Source organism: Pongo abelii, chromosome 16 (genome assembly GCF_028885655.2).
Source record: "Pongo abelii isolate AG06213 chromosome 16, NHGRI_mPonAbe1-v2.0_pri, whole genome shotgun sequence".
NCBI lineage: Eukaryota > Metazoa > Chordata > Mammalia > Primates > Hominidae > Pongo > Pongo abelii.
Genome location: NC_072001.2, coordinates 1,344,742 through 1,364,483, shown reverse-complemented (window position 1 = coordinate 1,364,483; position 19,742 = coordinate 1,344,742).

Genomic DNA, 19,742 nt, shown 5'->3' with positions numbered 1-19,742 from the left:
AGATTCTAAGAGAGAGGGAGAGAGAGACAATGTGTGTGTGTGTTGAAATCAGAACCCCACCTTATGTGTTCATTGTGGAGGTTGAAAATGAAAGCCTAAAGCTGAAAATTAAAATCACACATGATAGCACCTTACAAACTATTTTCTGTGCTAGATGGGTCATTCTAAGGTGTAGGACCCTGGAAAATCCATTTCCCCTCCTTCCGGAAAGAGCGACACAAACTGCTCAAGGCCTGCAGCTACATGTACCACGTCCAAGATCAGCTCAAGAGCCTGGACCCATATGCCACCTTCAGCAGGTTTGAGTGCAGCTGCTTGTTCTTCCTGAGCATCTTCTCCAATGGTGACCAGAGAGTTGCGGGAGGCATTGGGGCCAGGATTGAACAGAGGAAAAAGGGGCATGGAAGCCAGGTGCTGAGGACCAGGCCATCTCACCTGGAGGTTTCTGGCCCTGAGACATCCAGACCAGCATGACATTTAGCTGCAGACAGCTGGCCCTGGGTGGCCCTGTGCTGATCACCGGCCTCGGCCCCTCAAACAGTGGGAAATGGAAGAATGGCATGGAAATGGGCCCTGTCGACTGTGTGTCACCTGAGCACATTCTCCCGGGAGTCCAAGAGGGGCCATCGTGTCTCCAGAACCAGAAATGGAAGGTGAAACTGCCAGGGAGAAAAAGAAAAAGGTCCTCAGTTGGGTGGAGGATCTCACAGCAAGACGCCTGGCTTAGTCAAGCTTGGCCATTTTTGAAGCACGTTCAGTGACTAAAAGTGCCTACCATGAGCAGCTGGAACCCATTCTCTGAGAGCTGCAAGATGCATGGGGACCTCACGTACCTATTTGTAATTACAGCCAACAAGCAGGCAGCATTACTGCATCCACATGGGGCTTTTGCTGGAACCAGTAAGTCTCTGCCAGCCCCTCTCAGGCTCCTGGGATGCCACCTGTTCTGGGTCTGTGGACAGGTAACCTGGACACTTACCCAGTGTTCGACCACTCCTTGTGGCCCACAGCCTATCGCTCAACCCCAGCCCCAACAGACCCTTCTTCCTAAGCCATTCTTCATGCCAGAAGAAAAGGCAATGCCTTTTTCCCACATCCCCTGCCTTGTGTCATGTCATGTGGGGGTATGGAATGAATCGGTCAGCCTAAACTCCAGTCCTTCTGCCTGAGGAATCTGTCACCGCCATCTGAGTGCCCCTCTAGGGAGCTGTCAGTGGGGGAGAGAGCAGCCCTGGAGAGAGGCCCACCTGCTTCCGTTTGACTTCAGGGCAGCCTCTCAGGGCAAGAACCTAGAGCAGGTGGAGGCTTCACAGTAGCCTGTGGCAGGGCTCTGGGCTTGGTGGGCTGAGCATCTCCCTCTCTGCTGCCTGCCATGGGGCCCACAACCACCCATTCAAGAGGGTCATCAACACATTGCATGTGTGCAGATATACGGCTCTGCAGGCAGAGCCTGCCAGGGTCTGCATGCACACAGAGGATGTACACCTTGAAATTGGACCATGAGGAGAACATTCCTGAAGAGATACATGCAGCCTGGCACTGCCCTCACTGGGAACCCCCTTCCATCTGGGTACTAGACAGAATTCTGTGCACTTTCCTGGAAGCTCCATGCTGGTCTGTTCATTTGGAAGTTTGAGGCTATCTGTGAGGAAGTAACAAAAGAGATATCTCAGAGCAGGTTGTGACGCCCAGGTTGAGCCCTTGTCTCCGTCCATAGTCCCTCTGCAGACACCTGGATGGAACAAGAACCTGTGGATAAGGGAACTGCTTTGCAAGAACCGGCCTGAGCAGCTACTTCAAGAAAGAGCCACATTAAATGTGCCTATAGCCCCTGATGAGGGAATGGCAGCCTCAGGCCTGCCTGCCATCTGCGAGCAGGTTTTCTTGCTAACAGGATGAAAGCAAAGAAAGCTGGAATGAATCCAGCCCTCTCAGGCATCTTGAAGGCTGTTGGGGTTCATTCCAGGCCTTCTAGCCTTCTGCTTCTTGGCAGGCCACCCAAGCACCTTTTCCCGGCCTCTGAGACTTTCATATTCTGGAAAGAGAGGGTCCTACTTTTCACTAGGCTGTGGGGCCAGGCCCATCCAGCTCCCCGCTTCCACTAACAACCATGGGGCTCTCACCTGGGCACACACTGCCCTAACATGGCCCTTCTAAGGCAGAAGATCATGTGTCTTGCAGTTTCAGCTTGCTAGGGCTTAAAAGTTATCGGTACTCTTATTAAGATAGGGAAGTGAACGGGGAAATGATGCTTTAAAAAATTTCCCATAATCTTACCACGGAGATCATCAGCACAGATGACAGCACAGGCGGGGCTGCTGCGGAGGCTGAGGGAGTGTCCAGCCTGTTCTGCCAGCTGGTCCTAGCCAGGGGTGCCTCCTGACCCAGTCCATTAGAGAAGCATGCAGACATCTCAGCAAGGACCTGGGAGGTGCAGATCAGGGCAACACAGCACCACTGATGGTGGAGTGGGACTACCGCCCATCAAGCTGTGTCTCCACAGCTGACCCTTGCAGACAGGAGGTGATGAACAACATGGGCAAGGCAGTGAGCTCCATCAGCTGTGTGGCCTTCAACATTCACTTCAACTCGGACATCTCACCAGAAAGCAGTGTGGACTGGCCAATGCAGAAGCCTGCAAAGTGGAACACAGCATCATGGGGTGGAGGATGTGGGGCCTGCCTGCTCATCTGAGCACTGCTCCATGGTGGTGTGATCTGCAGGATTCCTCAAGGAGGGCTGTGAGCTCATCAGCGAGGCCCTAAGCCTGTGGAACATGCCTGAGGCCATGCCCATGGGGATTTGTATCTACTTGCACCTCCTTGCTCATCTCAGTACACTACAGGTGACTGTGCGGAGGTGAGCCTTGAGCATCCCCTAGGCTGTGTCAGCAAAGGGCTCTGGGCCTGGCCTGGCATTGAGAGATGGCAAATAAGGGGGCCTGTGTTTGCATTGTCACCCCCTATGTTAGCACAAAATGAGAGAGTCCAGACCTGCAGGACTGGAACCCAATCAAGGGGGATAGGAGGCTGCTCACTTTCCCTGAGGGACCCATGTGGAGGAGCTGAGGGAGGTTAAGGGGACCCTAGGGACTCACTTGTTCTGTGTGAGCTTCCCCTGCTCCACCCTTTGATGACCATTTTCTGGGAAGAGCTCAGGAACCTCCTGTGCTCTAGTGAGGCAGGGCCTCCCCTTACAGGGTATTCTGAGACTGTGAGTGAGAAGCTAACACAGTGCCTTAGAATACTCATGGGAGCTGTCATCCTCTGCGGCCATCACATGTCCTTGTAGTGTTGAGACTGCCTGGCCTGCCTGGGATATGGCGGGGCTGTTTTGTGGTCAGCTGCTTTAGAATCTCACTTTCTCTGCAATCACACAGTGACTGTTTTCGTGTCTGTTTATGGGTTTAAAAAATCCTAATATTTCATTTATAGTAGTTTCAGCTTGTATGTGTTTATTTGTATAAATTTTATTAAAGAGGGCTTAAGAAAATAGCACTTTAAGGTCTTAATGGGGTGTAGACTTTCATGTCACAACAGCGAATGTTGACCTCTTTTTCTACCTTTATGAAAAGTATACATAGAAAGTGCCACCAGAGGTGACTAGAGCTGAGCTGCTTGGGCTTGCTTGCTGGCCTGTAGTCAAGTGGACTCTGGCCGTGAGGCAGTGCCCACCCTGGATCTACATCCCTCACCCCCTCTCCTTAGTCCCTGAGTAACCAACAAGACCGTGCTAATGAGCCCGCGAGTGATGGGCATCGGGTACCCAAATACTGTCCGAGAAGATTTGAATGCCATCTGGGCTGTGGCTGTTGGGAGTAGACGCTGTGGCTGCCTTGGCTTTTCATGGTGCCACCCGCAGATTTGCCTGCCCTGTGCTGCTTCTCCAGCAGCCGGCTGCCCATGGCCCTGAGCCTGTCACAACATGCTTGCTACCTCATGCTGCTTGTGTTTGAAAAACCCATCCCGAGATGGCGTTGCTGGATGTAAGTCCTGAAAAGAGGGCATCACCTTTGTCCTGGGGGATTAGGAGCTGACCAGATTTCTCCTGACTCCCTCCCCGTACAAGTGGGGTTGTTGGTGCTATTCATGATGCCCCCCAGAAGATGTGTTTGCACTGGCTGAGCGAATATATGATGCAGAGACCTAAATGAAGACACGTGAATGGGGTGTGTGGACATCAGTTAGCAGCTGGCAAACAGGTGCCTCTCAGGCCTCTCGTGCTCCAGCAAGTGTGGAATATGCCTGTGTCCATGAGTGTAGACATCTAGAGTGTGTATATTTGGCTGCTGCTTTTGCTGCCACTATTCCCAGGCCCAACCTGGCTTAAAGTCCAGGTTTTAAGTCAAAAAATAGGAGGCTTTTTGCCACAGAGCTACTTGAGAGGCTGAGGTGAAAGCATCACTGGAGCCTAAGAGTTTGAGGCTGCAGTGACCCATGATTCAGCCACTGCACTGAAAGAGTGAGACGTGAGTGAGCCCTTCTACAGAGAATAGCTCTGGGGCATTTGGGGATCCCTACAGCCCCGGGCCTTCCCTGTCCCCTGCTGCCTGTGCTCCTTCCCTTGCCTGCTGTCAGAGCCCAACATGGAGGAGGAGGAGGTTGCTGCCCTGTGAGCCTGAGGGAGCTGTGTCTGACTGGGACTTCCATCTGGGGTTTTGCAAAGAGCTACTTATGAATATGATCTGTCCAGTAACTTGTTTCAAAGGAAGTGAGCATGAGCTAGCAAATGTAGCAACCCCACAGCTGATAAACAACTTTGTTTTGGTTTTAAATCATCAATCTTCATTTCACATTGGAATAAAGTAAGTGAAACCTGCTACCCCAGCCTCACCCGTGTGTTCTGTAACCCAGACTCATTTGGTTGTGAAGGCTGTTGTCAGAAATGTTATAAAAAAGTTATGCATAAATTAGATCAAATGTAAAATTATGCTTATAATGTCACTTGAGTGGGAGGTAAGAGGGTACAGTCACAGGAAATCTGTTGGGGTTTACTCCCCTGCTACTTACCAAGCTCATGAGAGTGTGACACAGGTGACCATCACCTGACCTTGGTGACAGAAGAGAAAAGGCCGGCATGAAGGCAAGGTAAGGGAGAGGTGCCACGCTGTGGGGCCAGGCCCTGCACATGCTGGGCCTCTTATGTCACTGAAAATCTAACTGCCCGGGAACGGGATCTTTTCACATCAGTTGAGGTAAGAAGAAGGGGGAGCACTCTCCAGAACTCACACTGTACTAGGAGAATGGAAGAGAGTCTACAACTCGCCATCCTAGGGTAGGTTTTAGATTGAGCTGGACTGTCTTGGAGAGATAGTGAGATGGGAGGAAGACAGTCTTCCAGGTGCACCTGACAGCCAGAGCCTATGAAGTTAGGGGGGTTGTGTGGGGGTGGCCTGTCCCTATGAGAGGAGGAGCTTAAACCTACTAAAGCTGGTAGCTGCTGCTCTGCAATCCCTCTACAGAGCAGGCAGGTCCTCAGCTGCATGAATAGCTGAATGTCTTTTGGAGTGTTATAGAGTCCTCTATGTCTTAGAAATTTTGAAAAGAAAAACAAATCTCAATTTTAATGTTTATTAATTTCTCTGAGCCAATTATGAAAAAAAAGTCCTTCACCTTGAAGGTTTAAGTGACACCCAAGTGTAGCCACCAACGTCTCGGCCACTGAAGCCTCATGCATGCTCCCACTACGAGTTTGATTTGCGGCCTCTTAGTTGTGTTGTACTAATCTTTCCTCTGGCTTGTCCATTGAACACGGTTCACATGGCTAATACCACTTCTTGAGATGCGAGCACCATGCAAACCTGAGAATGGATTGGGTTTGTTTTTTACCATTGGGCCTCCTCCTCATCTGAGAGGCCCATTTTTCCTGGTTGATTCATTAAGTGTATTAGTGCTATCAGTCGCCTTTGGACAACTCAAATGACAAGTTGCTGTTGATTTATAAAGAAAATGAAGGCTTTAGATGTGAAACCCTCCTTTTCTCTTGTCCTTCTCTTAGGTGAAAGATTTTATTTCTTTCAAAGGGCTACATACTGGTATCCCAGCAGGTGTAGTGTGAGAACGGGCATTTGTTAGGCTGTGGTTTCAGTGTGGATGGGCAATTCTTCAAGATGGAAAACCAAGTCTCACTGAGTTGCTGGAGCCATACTCACATTTCTCCACATCCTCCAACATGGGCTTTCATTTTTCTCCCGTGCTTGAATTTTTTTCACATACAAATTTTTTATACACACACCCACACACACACGCACACACGTGTCTCACTCTGTCAGTGCAGTGGCTGAATCATGGGTCATTGCAGCCTCAAACCCTTAGGCTCCAGTGATGCTTTCACATCAGCCTCTCAACTAGCTGGGACTACAGGTATGCAAAGCTACACCCAGCCAATTTTTAAATTTTTTTCTGGAGACTGAGCCTACTTATGTTTCCCAGACTCGTCTTGAACTCCTGGGATCAGGCGATGATTCCACCTTGGCCACCCAAAGTGTTTAGATTCCAGGTGTGAGCTACCACTCTCAGCAAAAATATATTTTAAAGAACCGTTACAACCAAATTATGAGTTACGATTATGCCACTGCCCTCCAGCCTGGGCACCAGAGCAGGACCTTGTATCCAAAAACTAAACAAGAACAAAAAAAAAACCGTTATAAACAAATTAAACTTTCAAGATTGTGTCATCTGTGTCCTTCCCCGCCCTCCAAGCTATCAATGTTAAATATAATGGTTATTGAGAAAACGGTTAGATATTATTAATAAATTTCTATATATCCTGCAGCTGAGAATAGGTATTCTGATGTGGCCCAAATATTTTCTCACCGCTACCTTCAGGGTCTAAACTAGCAAATCAGGACACCTGCAGAGGACAGTTGGCCGTTTTAAAATAGAAAGAGGAATATCCCCATTCATGAGAGTAATCCAGTGATTGTCAAAAAGACAAGTCAGACTGAGATGCAGCGCATCAGGGCACAATTACCCTGGAATAATCACTTCACACAGAATGGAGGAGACTTTCTAAGATGAACAAATTTGGGCAACATAATTCATGCGTATTTATTCCCGGCCCCCTCTCCCCGCCTGATTCCTAATGGCCACCCCACAATGTGGTCAGCTGTGGGGTTCAGCTTTCTGAAAGAGGGGCTCAGGGATGGGATGAAGGTCTTTCCTGCATTATCAAAATGCAGGTTAAAAAGTAGTTAAAAAGAAGTCCAAATGTTCCAATTCCTACCCTTAAATAGCTGCTAAGATGCATTATACAACAGACCCAGGTAAGGGAAGGAGCATGTGCATTTCAATTCCCAGCTCACGTCTTAATTAGCTGTGATACTCTGGGCATGTAACCCCAACTATACGAGCCTGTTTGCCTGTCAACCCAAAATAATCCTAAGCAAAAACAACAAGGCTTGAGGCATCCTGCTGCCAGACTTCAAACTATACTACAAGGCTACAGTAACCAAAACAGCACAGTACTGATACCAAAACAGATATATAGACCAATGGAACAGAACAGAGATCTCAGAAATAACATCACGCATCTACAGCCATCTGATCTCCAACAAACCTGACAAAAACAAGCAACGGGGAAAGATTTCCTACTTAGCAAATTGTGCTGAAATAACTGGCTAGCCACATTCAGAAAACAGAAACTGGACTCCTTCCTTACACCTTATACAAACATTACATCAAGATGGATTAAAGTCTTAAATGTAAAACACCAAACCATAAAAACCCTAGAAGAAAACCTAGGCAAAATCATTCAAGACATAGGCATGAGCAAAGGCTTCATGAATAAAATACCAAAAGCAATTGCTAAATTGCAAAAGCTAAAATTGACAAATGAGATATAATTAAACTAACGAGCTTCTGCACAGCAAAAGAAGGTATCATCAGAGTGACCAGGCAACCTACAGAATGAGAGAATATTTTTGCAATCTAACCATGTGTCAGAGGTCTAATATGCAGAATCTACAAGCAACTTAAACAAATTTGCACACACACACAAATACCATCAAAAAGTGAGTAAAGAATATGAACAGACTCTTCTCAAAAGAAGACATTTGGCTGGGCGTGGTTGATCAAGCCTGTAATCCCAGCACTTTCAGCCATGGAGACAGGTGGATCATGAGGTCAGGTGTTAAAGACCAGCCTGGGAAACATGGTGAAACAGTGTCTCTACTAAAAACACAAAAAATTAGCGGGGTCTAATGGCAGGTGGCCTGTAATCCCAGCTTCTCGGGAGGCTAAGGTGAGAGAATCACTTGAACCTGGGTGGCAGATGTTGCAGTGAGCCGAGATCCTGCCACTGCACTCCAGCCTGGGTAACAGAGCAAGATTCCATCTTAGAAACAATAATAATAAATAAAATAAATAAAAAGAAAAGAAGAAGAGGAAGAAGAAGAAGAAGAAGACATTTATGTGGTCCACTAATACACAAAAAGAAAAAAGAAAAAAGCTCTTCATCACTGATGATTACAGAAATGCAAATCAAAACCACAATGGGATAACATCTCACACCATTTGGAACGGAAGTTATTAAAAAGTCAGGAAACAACAGATGCTGGTGAGGCAGTGGAGAAATAGAAACGCTTTTACACTGCAGGAGGAAGTGTAAATTATTTCAACCATTATGGAAGACAGTGTGGTGATTCCTCAAGGATCTAGAACCAGAAATACCATTTGACCCAGCAATCTCATTACTGGGTATATACCCAAAGGAATATAAATCATTGTAGCATAAAGACACATGCACTCATATGTCTATTGCAGCACTGTTTACAATAGCAAAGACTTGGAGCCAACCCTAATGCCCATCATTGATAGACTGGAAAAAGAAAATGTGGCACATATACACCATGAAGTAATATTCAGCCATAAAAAGAATGAGTTCATGTCCTTTGTAGGGACGTGAATGACGCTGGAAACCATTATCTTTGCAACGTAACACGGGAACATGAAACCAAACACCATATGTTCACACTCATATGTGGGAGTTGAACAATGAGAACACATGGACACCGGGAATGAAACATCACACACTGGGGCCTGTTAGGGGATTGAGGTCAAGAGGAGTGAGAAAATTAGGACAAATCCCTAATGCATGTGGGGCTTGAAACCTAGATGGCAGGTTGATAGATGCAGCAAACCACCATGGCACACGTAAAACTATGTAACAAACCTGCACTTTCTGCACATGTATTCCAGAACTTAAAGTAAAACAAACTAACAAAAATGCACTAACGCTGAGGGGGAGTTGAGGTAGGGGCAGGAGTCAGGCGGGGGTGGGTGAGTCCTGGAGTTTTATCCAATCAGTGACACTGATGTGGGAACCGCCCAATCAGGCGCGCAGTGGGAGCGGAGAGGAAAGGAGGGCGTGGCTTCCGGCGTTTGGCGGGGTCTTTGTCTCTCGCTGGCGCTGGCACAGGAGCTTGGGATCCGTCTCCTCTTTCGCCTCCTCCACCTTGGGAGCCCCGGGCTACTCTCTCACAGCCCCTGTTGCCCTGTGACCTGTAGGTCCTTGGGGACGCACAGTTAAGGTGCCAGGACATCCTGGAAGCTGGGAAATGGTGAGTATGCGGGGTTTGGCATCCCGAGAAGGGAGAGCAGCCTGCGAAACCGGCAGGACCGGCCTCCCCACGGTTAGCTCCGAGTCTCCCGCAGCTTGTCCCTCAATCCTCTGCGGCCGCAAGATGGCCGCTGGGCCAGCAGCGAGGACCCCCACGTCCGGCCCGGCCCATCCGGTCCTGTCCCTGGGCAGCGCCCTGCTCTGCAGACACAGCCATGAGTATTTCCCAGATTGTTCAGGGATGCCAGGTAGGTCATCAGGGAAAAACCACGACTGGGTGTTTGCGTGGGAGGAGCTGCGGCCCGTGGGGTCCACAGTCTCTCTTGTTAAAAATTAACGGGAGTCTATGTTAAAACGTTAACCAGTTTATCTGAACAAACGGTGATTGCTGAAATGGAAAGCACCCAGCCATGATTTGTGGTCCACCAGAGGGGCATAAAGGAAAGGCTTTTATAAGATGCATGAGAAAGCAACCCAAATTCATAAATTGTTTCCAGTTATGTAATCGCCTTATTTGAACTATCCAGATGGAAATTTCCTAGTTACATATTCAGAGGTTAATTGTATGTTTGTCATTGGTTAAATCTGCATTTTGTTTCAGGCTAAGATAATGGTTTATAGGAAATGTATTTGAGTTAGGTTTAAAAATTTTTTTTTTTAACCTATGAACACAGGGCACTAGAGCCACTTTAGTCTAGTTTTCTGCTCTTTAATTATTTGAACACTCCAGAAGAGGACTGGTTTTCTCCTGTTTTTTTAATGTATGGCAAATGGAGCCTCTAATCGACCACGCTGTTTTTCAGCCTAACTCAGACTTGCAGTAAAATTATAAGGTCCTACTTTCTTTGCTGCATTCTCAAATGCAACACATGAGACCAGCTTTCCCTTGCCAATTTACAATGCTATTAACTATTTGTCCTTTACTATACATTTCATTAAAGTTTTCTATTATTGGATTTCTTTCTACTTCTCCCTACAGTTCTGGCAATATTTGCTTTTTATATTTAGAAGCCTCCCTTTTGGGCACATAAATATATATAGCTATATTCTCTTGACAAATTAACCTCTATTATTATAGTATGGTAAAGTCATTTCATGCTTGTGAGAGACATTGCTAGAAAGTCTATTTTGTGTAATTTAAGCATAACTACCTTTGCACTCCTTTGACTATTATTTGCATGTAATATCATTTTCTATCCTTTCACTTTTAGCCTATGCTCTTAATTCATAATTGAGTCTCCTGTAAGCAGCATATTACCAGGTTTAAAAGATTCATTTATCTACTCTGTCTGCTTTAGTGTCTTTTGGCTGCTGTAACAGAATATCACAGACTGGTAATAAAGAATAGTATTTTGTTTGACTTATAATTCTGGAGGCTGAGAAGGCAAAAAACATGATACTGGTATCTGTTGAAGGTCTAGTTGCTGGATAATAACTTGGCCAAAGATGTGAGGGAGAGAGAGCTTTTTTTTAAATATATAACAGATCCATTCTTGTTATATTTAGCCCATTCCCATAATAAGAACATTAGTCCATTCATGAGGGCAGAGTTCTTATAGCTTAATTAATTTTTAAAGGTTCCACCTCTTAATTCTAACACATTGGCTACTAAATTTTATCCTAAATTTTGGAGATGACATTCAGTCTACAGCAGTATCTGTTTAGTAGATAATTTAATCTTTTTATTTGTAAGGTAGTGATAGGTAAGCAGTTACCATTGTAAATTTGTGGTTTTCTGTCCATTTTAAATTTGCTTCTTTTTTTTCTGGTTCTGTCTTTCCTGTGGTATTGTTAATTTTTGTTGAGACAAAGTTATGCTTTCTTGCTCAGACTGAAGTGCAGTTGCATATCACAGCTCACTGTAGCCTCAACCTCCTGGGCTCAAGCAATCCTCCCACCTTAGCCGCCCAAGTAGCTTGGACTACAGACAAACACCACAACAGCCAAGGAGCTTATGATTCTTCCACCTTGGCCTCCCAAAGTGTTGGAAGTATAAGCAGGAGCCACCATGTCCTATGTGTAATTTTTGTTGTTTGTATATGCTTTAATTACTTTCTCTTTTTTTATTACAGTTTTTTTCCTAGTGGTTATCATGAGACTTATATAAAACAAGTTGTATTTTAATAGTCTGGTTTAAGATGATAACAATTTAGAGTATTCTGAATTTTGGTATGTATTTAGCATTTTTAGTGACATTTATACTTTAGTATTTTTCATAGTGTTAGTTAGCATTTCATCTTATCAATGTGAAGATTTCTTCTAGACCATGGCTGGAGAAGTAAAGAAGGTGGGTTTTGCCTGATTCAGGGACTATAGAGAGAACCAAGTTCTGCAGGCCTCTCACCTGTCTCAGGTGAGTATGAATTGTCGTGTTTTTGGCAGATAGTTGCAGTGGCAGGACCAAGGTCAAATGAGTTATAGGCAAGTGTACAGTAAGATGTGGCAGTATTCGGTTTTGAAGCCGGGACCATGATTGGCAAGCTTGCCACTTGGTCAAGTGCTTACCGTCTGAAGATGTCTTCCTTGGTCTTTGCCTCCAGCTGGGTGTCACAAACTCTGAACTGGATTCCAAGGCTTTCATGAATGCACTTATGTTTGCTGTGGCAGCTGCATTTTGTTGTGGGGGATGTGCACTCAGAACCACCCATTCTGTCGTCTTGCTTATGTTACTCTCGTTTATGTTTCACTTTCTGAAATAAGTGTCAAGCTGGTGATTTTTAGATTCAGAAATTCTAAAATAAATTGCTCAAATTTACATATTATGTAAGCTATTAATAAAATTTATTGTAGGTGCAACATATTTATTAAAATTTTTGGTTGTAATTTCAAGCTCACTGCAGGCAGAAAGGAATCATTAACATTTATATTCTTTTTTTTAGTCTGTATCTAAATGATGGTATATTTTAATTGCAGATATTTACTTTATACTTCAGTAATGCTCAGCGTACTTTGCAAAATTTTTGTTGTTCTTTTATTTGGAAACATTAGGCTTTTTTAGCTCCTGAAAGCTACATTATAGTCATAGAGTTTTATTATATTCTGTGGTAAGAAGAGCAGAAATATATTGAGGACATAATTAAATTCTCTTATCTTTTTAATGATTATTAATTAAATTCTTCTCATTAGAGCCTGTTATTAATGATTGTAATGTATTTTCTGTATAATTTTACTGCAATTTATTAAATTCCAATGACTTAAAATGTCTGCTTTTCATGAGTGCACGCAGTTGAATGCTGTAGATATCTAAAGAGTCATTTTTTGGCTGGGTGTGGTCACTCATGCCTGTATTCCCAGCACTTTGGGAGGCCGAGGCAGGTGGATCAGGATGTCAGGAGATCAAGACCATCCTGACTAACATGGTGAAACCCCGTCTCTACTAAATATACAAAAAATTAGTCAGGCACAGTGGCGGGCACCTCTATTCCCAGCTCCTCGGGAGGCTGAGGCAGGAGAATGGTGTGAACCCATTGGGCAGAGCCGAGATCATGCCACTGCACTCCAGCCTGGGCGACACAGCAAGACTCTGTCTCAAAAAAAAAAAAAAAAGAAAAAAATTTTTTTCTTTGTAAATCTATGTTGTATTCAGGATTTTATGCATTAAAATCTCTCTTCTTATTTTCAATTGCGTGTTATTGCGTTTCTTTCCTTGGGTAAGTTTTCTCAGATCAGTTAATTGTATTCTTGCTTTTAAAGCTTGATATCATGAGTTGATTGATAATTTTTAGCTCGGTACACTTTATCTCAAAGTGATGTTTGGTATATGTGGGAATTAGCTGTGTTTGTTGCCTATAGATATATCTGTGTGTTTTTCACCTATGTAAGTCTGACATCTTTTTTCCTTGTTTTTTTTTTTTTTTTCAGTTTCAGATAGGCTTTTTTTTCTTTAAAGAGAATTTTAAAACAGAGTCAAAAGAACAGAAATCAGTTATTTGTCCTCTTGCAGGTTGGGTAGATAACTTCCTTCCCCACAGGTTTGTGGCTATGGCTAAGTGGTGAGTCTTGGGGAGATGCAGAAAAGATCCATCCCAGGCACTTGGCTGGACTTAAGTAAGCACAGCCTTTGGGCCACGAGACCTGATGTCTTGGGTACTGGTCTGGACATAAGACCCATCTACCCAGAAATGTAGTCTTTTGTTTGCAACAACTGGCTAGAGAAATATTTCAGAAAGATGTATGTCTGGAACACCCAAAGGCATACCTTTCCTTTCTCCTTGGCATAGGCCTTGCTGCACTGAGGAAACACCAGGTTTGCAATGGAGCCTTCAAGAGTCCTCATCCCTATGGAGCTCAGGGGCTCATAGAGTGACAGGAGAGGAGACAAGCTAACTTGGGAAGTATTTGTCCTTCAGCTTCTCCCCCACTGAAACACTGTATATTGGGGCCACAGTTCATGGCAAAACATACATGCTCTCTTTCTTTCTCTCACTCCTACATCTCGGGAACCCAACAACTTGATGGCAGGTAGCTCTGGGTATCCTTGGTCTGGCATTCACCCACTGGGCATCTAAGCTGTCCTAAAGCTCTTTTCAATCATTTCTTACTCTTTCCAGGCCCATGTGGGTAGGTGTTCCAGCCTTCACTCTTTCAGGCTGATCATAAATTCACAGTGTGGGAAAATCCCCTACTGTGATGGCTATTGCTGGGAAGCAGGGAAGGCTAAGGGCCCACTGCTGCGTAAGGCTAGTGTAGACACCATCTGCTCCACTCGTCTCCTCAAAGATTGATATCAGGTGCAGCAGCTGCTGTCTGGAATGTTATCAAACCAGGACGGCACAGGCACTGCATTCTCTGTGTGGAAGATGTAAGAAGCAGGCGAGTCGTCCAGGATGAGAGTTTTCCTCAGGTCCGTCTCCAGATGGCTGAGGTCCTTGACATAGCAACCCTGGTGGAACAAACACGACTCATGGGCTAGGCAACCCCAGAACACCCCACACTGGTCCAGCACACCCATCACAGTGTGTTTGGAATTGGTGGGTTCTTGTTCTCACTGACTTCAAGAATGAAGCTGCAGACCCTCACGGTGAGGGGTACAGTTCTTAAAGGCAGCATATCCAGAGTTTGTTCCTTCTGACATTCGGATGTGTTCAGAGTTTCTTCCTTCTGGTGGGTTCGTGGTCTCGCTGGCTCAGGAATGAAGCTGCAGACGTTCACGGTGAGTGTTACAGCTCTTAAGGCGGCGTGTCTGGAGTTGTTCATTCCTCTCAGTGGGTTCGTGGTCTCGCTGGCTTCAGGAGTGAAGTCGCAGACCTTCACGGTGAGTGTTACAGCTCATAAAGGCAGTGTGGACCCAAAGAGTGAGCAGCAGCAAGATTTATTGCAAAGAGCAAAAGAACAAAGCTTCCTCAGTGTGGAAGGGGACCCAAGTGGGTTGCCACTGCTGGCTCGGGCAGCCTGCTTTTATTCTCTTTTCTGACCCCACCCACATCCTTGCTGATTGGTAGAGCTGAGTGGTCTGTTTTGGCAGGGCACTGATTGGTGCGTTTACAGTCCCTGAGCTAGACACAAATATTCTCCATGTCCCCACCAGAGCACCTAGATACAGAGTGTCGATTGGTGCATTCACAAACCCTGAGCTAGACACAGGGTGCTGATTGGTGTGTTTACAAACCTTGAGCTAGTTACACAGTGCTGATAGGTGTATTTACAATCCCTTAGCTAGACATAAAGGTTCTCCACGTCCCCACTGACTGAAGAGCCTAGCTGGCTTCACCCAGTGGATCCTGCACCGGGTCTGCAGGTGGAGCTGCCTGCCAGTCCCGCGCCATGTGCCCGCACTCGTCAGCCCTTGGGTGGTTGATGGGATTGGGTGCCGTGGAGCAGGGGGTTGTACTCGTCGGGGAGGCTCAGGTCGCACGGGAGCCGATGGAGGGGTGGGAGGGTCAGGCATGGTGGGCTGCATGTCCAGAGCCCTGCCCCGTGGGAAGGCAGCAAAGGCCCGGCGAGAAATTGAGCACACCAACTGCTGGCCCAGGTTCTAAGCCCCTCACTGCCCAGGGCCGGTGGGGCAGGCCAGCCACTCCGAGTGCGGGGTCCACTGAGCCCACGCCCACCCGGAACTCGTGCTGGCCCACAAGAACCGTGCGCAGCCCCGGTTCCCACCCACACCTCTCCATCCACAACTTCTCGCAAGCTGAGGGAGCCAGCTCTGGCCTTGGCCAGCCCAGAAAGGGGTTCCCACACTGCAGTGGCATGCTGAAGGGCTCCTCAAGTGCCGCCAAAGTGAGAGCCCTCGCAGAGGAGGCCCTGAGAGTGAGCGAGGGCTGTGAGGAATGCCAGCACGCTGTCACCTCTCAACAGGATCTGCTTACTTGTTCAGGCTGAAATGAAGACAGCAATGAAAAAAAACACATTTAAGCATTTCCTCCTGTCATCTCAGGAACTCATCTATATAAGACCTCATGAGCAAATGGATCTGGTGCCTGGTCTCCTCAATCTCTACAGGCATTAGGCAGTCAGCATTGCTGAATGGCTTCAAGGAGCTATGCACAATGGTTTCATCCAAGCCAGTGACCATACAGATCCTTCCTTGATTTTTCTCTGTCACCTCTGGGAGCAGGCAGGTTCCTGGGATCTGATAAAACTGAAACTGGAGACCCTGGAGCTGATCCGACTTAGCAATGGTGTTGACTTCCTCCTTATGTGTGGAGAGCTCAGCAGGGGAACGTGACTGGCCAACATGCTGGGTGCAAGAAGAGCAGAAAGGGGCCTTCTAAGGTGTGACAAACATGAGATCTCTTTGGAGAGCACTTTGGAAACCAGGCCTTGCTTGGTAAGGACCAGGGCATCTTCCCTCCATGCCTGGGTGATGATGGAGCCTTGTTCCATCTAACAATCCTGAGGGCTGGGCTGGCTGGGTGGGAAGACTGGCTGGCACGCTGGCCGGACTGGGATGGGGGGCATGGGCTGGGGCCTGATTCAGTTCCCGAGAGTCTGGGTTCCACAGCTGTTCACATTCCCCCTCTCCTTTCCATCACTGGCCGGGAAGGGAGGCGGCCTGTACGGACGGTGGACGGCCTTGGCAGTGGTTCCCCAGGGTGCCCCCAGCCCCTATTCTCCCAGCGGGAGCTTCAGGATCCTCAGTTTGGGTCTAACATAGAGAATCCACCAGATACGCATTTTTTTTTCAACTTTTATTTTAAGTTCAGGGGTCCATATGTGAAAAACATTTTTTTCAACTTTTATTTTAAGTTTAGGCTCCATGTGCATGATATGCAGGTCTCTTACATAGATAAACGTGTGCCATTGTGCTTTACTGCACAGATCATCTCATCACCGAGGTACTAAGGCCAGCATCCGCAGCTATTCTTCCTGATGCTCTCCTTCCCCTTCCCCATGCCATGAAACAGGTGTCCAGTGTGTGTTGTTCTTCCTAGTGTGTCCATGTGTTCTAATTGATCTGCTTCCGCTAATAAGTTAGAATAATAATAGGTGGTGTTTGGTTTTCAGTTCCTGCATTAGTTTGCTGGGATTAATGGCTTCAAACTCCAAACATGTCCCTGCAAGGAACATCATCTCATTACATTTTATGGCTTTATAGTGTTCCATGGTGTAGGTGTACCACATTTTCTTTATCCAGTATATCATTGATGGGCATGTAGATTGATTACATGACGTTGCTATTGGAAATACTGCTGCAATGATCATATGCATGCATGTATATTTAAAATAGATTTCTATTCCTTTGGGTGTATACCCAGTAATAGTATTGCTGGGTCAAACTGTATTTCTGCTTCTAGGTCTTTGAGGAGTCTCCACACTCTCTTCCACAATGCTTGAAATAATTTACACTCTACCAACGGTGTAAAAGTGTTCCCTTTTCTCCACAACCTCACCAGCATCTGTTTTTATTTTTTATTTACTGTTTATTAATAGCTATTGTAATTGGTGTGATATGGTATCTCATTGTTGTTTTGATGTGTATTTATCCAGTTATCAGTGATGTTGAGCTTTTCACGTTTGTTGGGCATATGTATGTCTTCTTTTGAGATATGTCTGTTCATGTCCTTTGACCACTTTTTAAAGGGGTTGTTTGTTTTTCTCTTGTAAATTTTAAGTCCCTCATAGATTCTGGGTATTGGATGTTTGTCAGATGGATAGGTTGCAATATTTTTCTCCCATTCTCTAGGTTCTCTGCTCTGATGATAGTTTCTTTGGCTCTTCGGAAGCTGTTAACTTAATTAGACCCCATTAGTCAATTTTTGTTTTTGTTGCTATTGCTTTTGGCCTTTTTGTCATCAAATCTTTCCTTCTGCCTATATCTTGAATGGTATTATCTAGATTTTTTCTTCTAAGGTTTTTATAATTTTGGGTTGTACATTTAAGTCTTTAATCCATATTGAGTTAATTTTTGTCTATGGTGTTAGGAAGTGTTCCAGTTTTAAATTTCTGCATATGACTACCCAGTTCTCCTAGCATCATTTATTGAATAGGGAGATCTTTCCCTAATTCCTTGTTTTTGTTGACTTTGTCAAAGATCAGGTTGTTGTAGGTTTTTGGCTTTATTTCTAGGCTCTCTATTTTGTTTCATTTGTCTATGTGCCTGTTTCTATACCAGTACCGTGCTGCTTTGGTTACTGTACTCTTCTAGTATAGTTTGAAATTAGGCAGTGAAGCCTTCAGCTTTTTTTTTTTTTTTTTCTTAAGGTTGGCTTGGCTGTTTGGGCTCTTTTTTGGTTCCATATGAATTTTAAAAGTGTTTTTTTTTTTTCTAATTCTCTGAAGAATGTCAGTAGTTCAATGGGAATAGCATTGAATCTATAAATTACTTAGGGCAATATGCTCATATTCATGATACTGATTCTTCCTCTCCATGAGCATGAAATGTTTCTACATTTGTTTTGTGTCCACTCTGATTTCTGTAAGCAGTTGTTTGTAGTTCTCCTTGAAGAGGTCCTTCACTTTCCTTCTTAGCTGTATTCCTAGGTATTTTTTTCTCTTTCTAGCAAATGTGAATGAAAGTTCATTCATTATTTGTCTCCCTGCTTGCTTGATGTTTGTGTATGGGAATGCTAGCTACTTTTGCACATTGATTTTATATCCTGAGATTTTGCTACTGTTGCTTATCACCTTAAGAAGCTTTGGGGCTAAGAAGATAAGGCTTTCTAGATATAGGATCAGGTCATCTACAAACAAAGATAATTTGACTTCCTCTCTTTCTATTAGAATACTCTTTATTTCTTCCTCTGTCCTGATTTTCCTGGCCAAGGTTTCCGATACTGTGTCGAATGGGAGTGGTGAGAGAAGACATACTTTTCTTGTGCCAGTTTTCAGGGGGAATGTTTCCAGCTTTTGCATATTCAGTATGATATTGTCTATGGGTTTGTTGTATATGGCGCTTATTATTTTGAGGTATGTTTCTTCAGTTCTTAGTTTATTGAGGATTTTAAACGTGAGGGAATGTTGAATTTTATTGCATAATCTTCTGCCTTTATTGAGATAATCATGTGGTTTTTGCATTTAGTTCTCTTTATGTGATGAGTCACACTTATTGATTTGCATATGTTGAACCAACCTTGCATCCTGGGGACAAAGCCAATTCCATTGTGGTGGATCCACTTTTTAATGTGCTGCTGGATTTAGTTTGCCAGTATTTTATTGAGAATTTTTGCACAGTGTTCATCAAAGATATTAGCATGATGTTTTGTTGTTGTTGTTGTTGTATCTATATTAGGTTTTGGTATCAGGATGATGCTGGCCTGATAGAATGAGTTAGAGAGAACTTCTTGGTCTTCAATTTTTTGGGGGTAGTTTTAGGAGAAAGCGTACCATCTCCTCTTTGTACCTCTGGTCAAATCCAGCTTGCTTGGTAGGCTAGTTATTACTGCCCCAATTTCAGAACACACTATTGATCTATTCAGGGTTCAGTCTTGTGGAGGGTTTTTTTTGCAATAAATTGTCCATTTCTTCTAGATTTTCAGGTTTACGTGCATAGAGGTGTTTATAGTATTCTCTGATGGTTGTTCTTATTTCCATGGGATCAGTGATGATATCTCCCTTATTATTTCTCATTGTGTTTGGCTCTTCTTTCTTTTCTTATTTATTTGTCTAGCTAGTGTTCCATCTAGTTTATTAATTTTTTTCATAAAAACAGCTCCTGGATTGGTTGAGTTTTTTTTTTGGAAGAGTTTTCAGTGTCTCTATGTCCTTCTGCTCTACTCTGATCTTGGTTATTTCTTGTTTTCTGC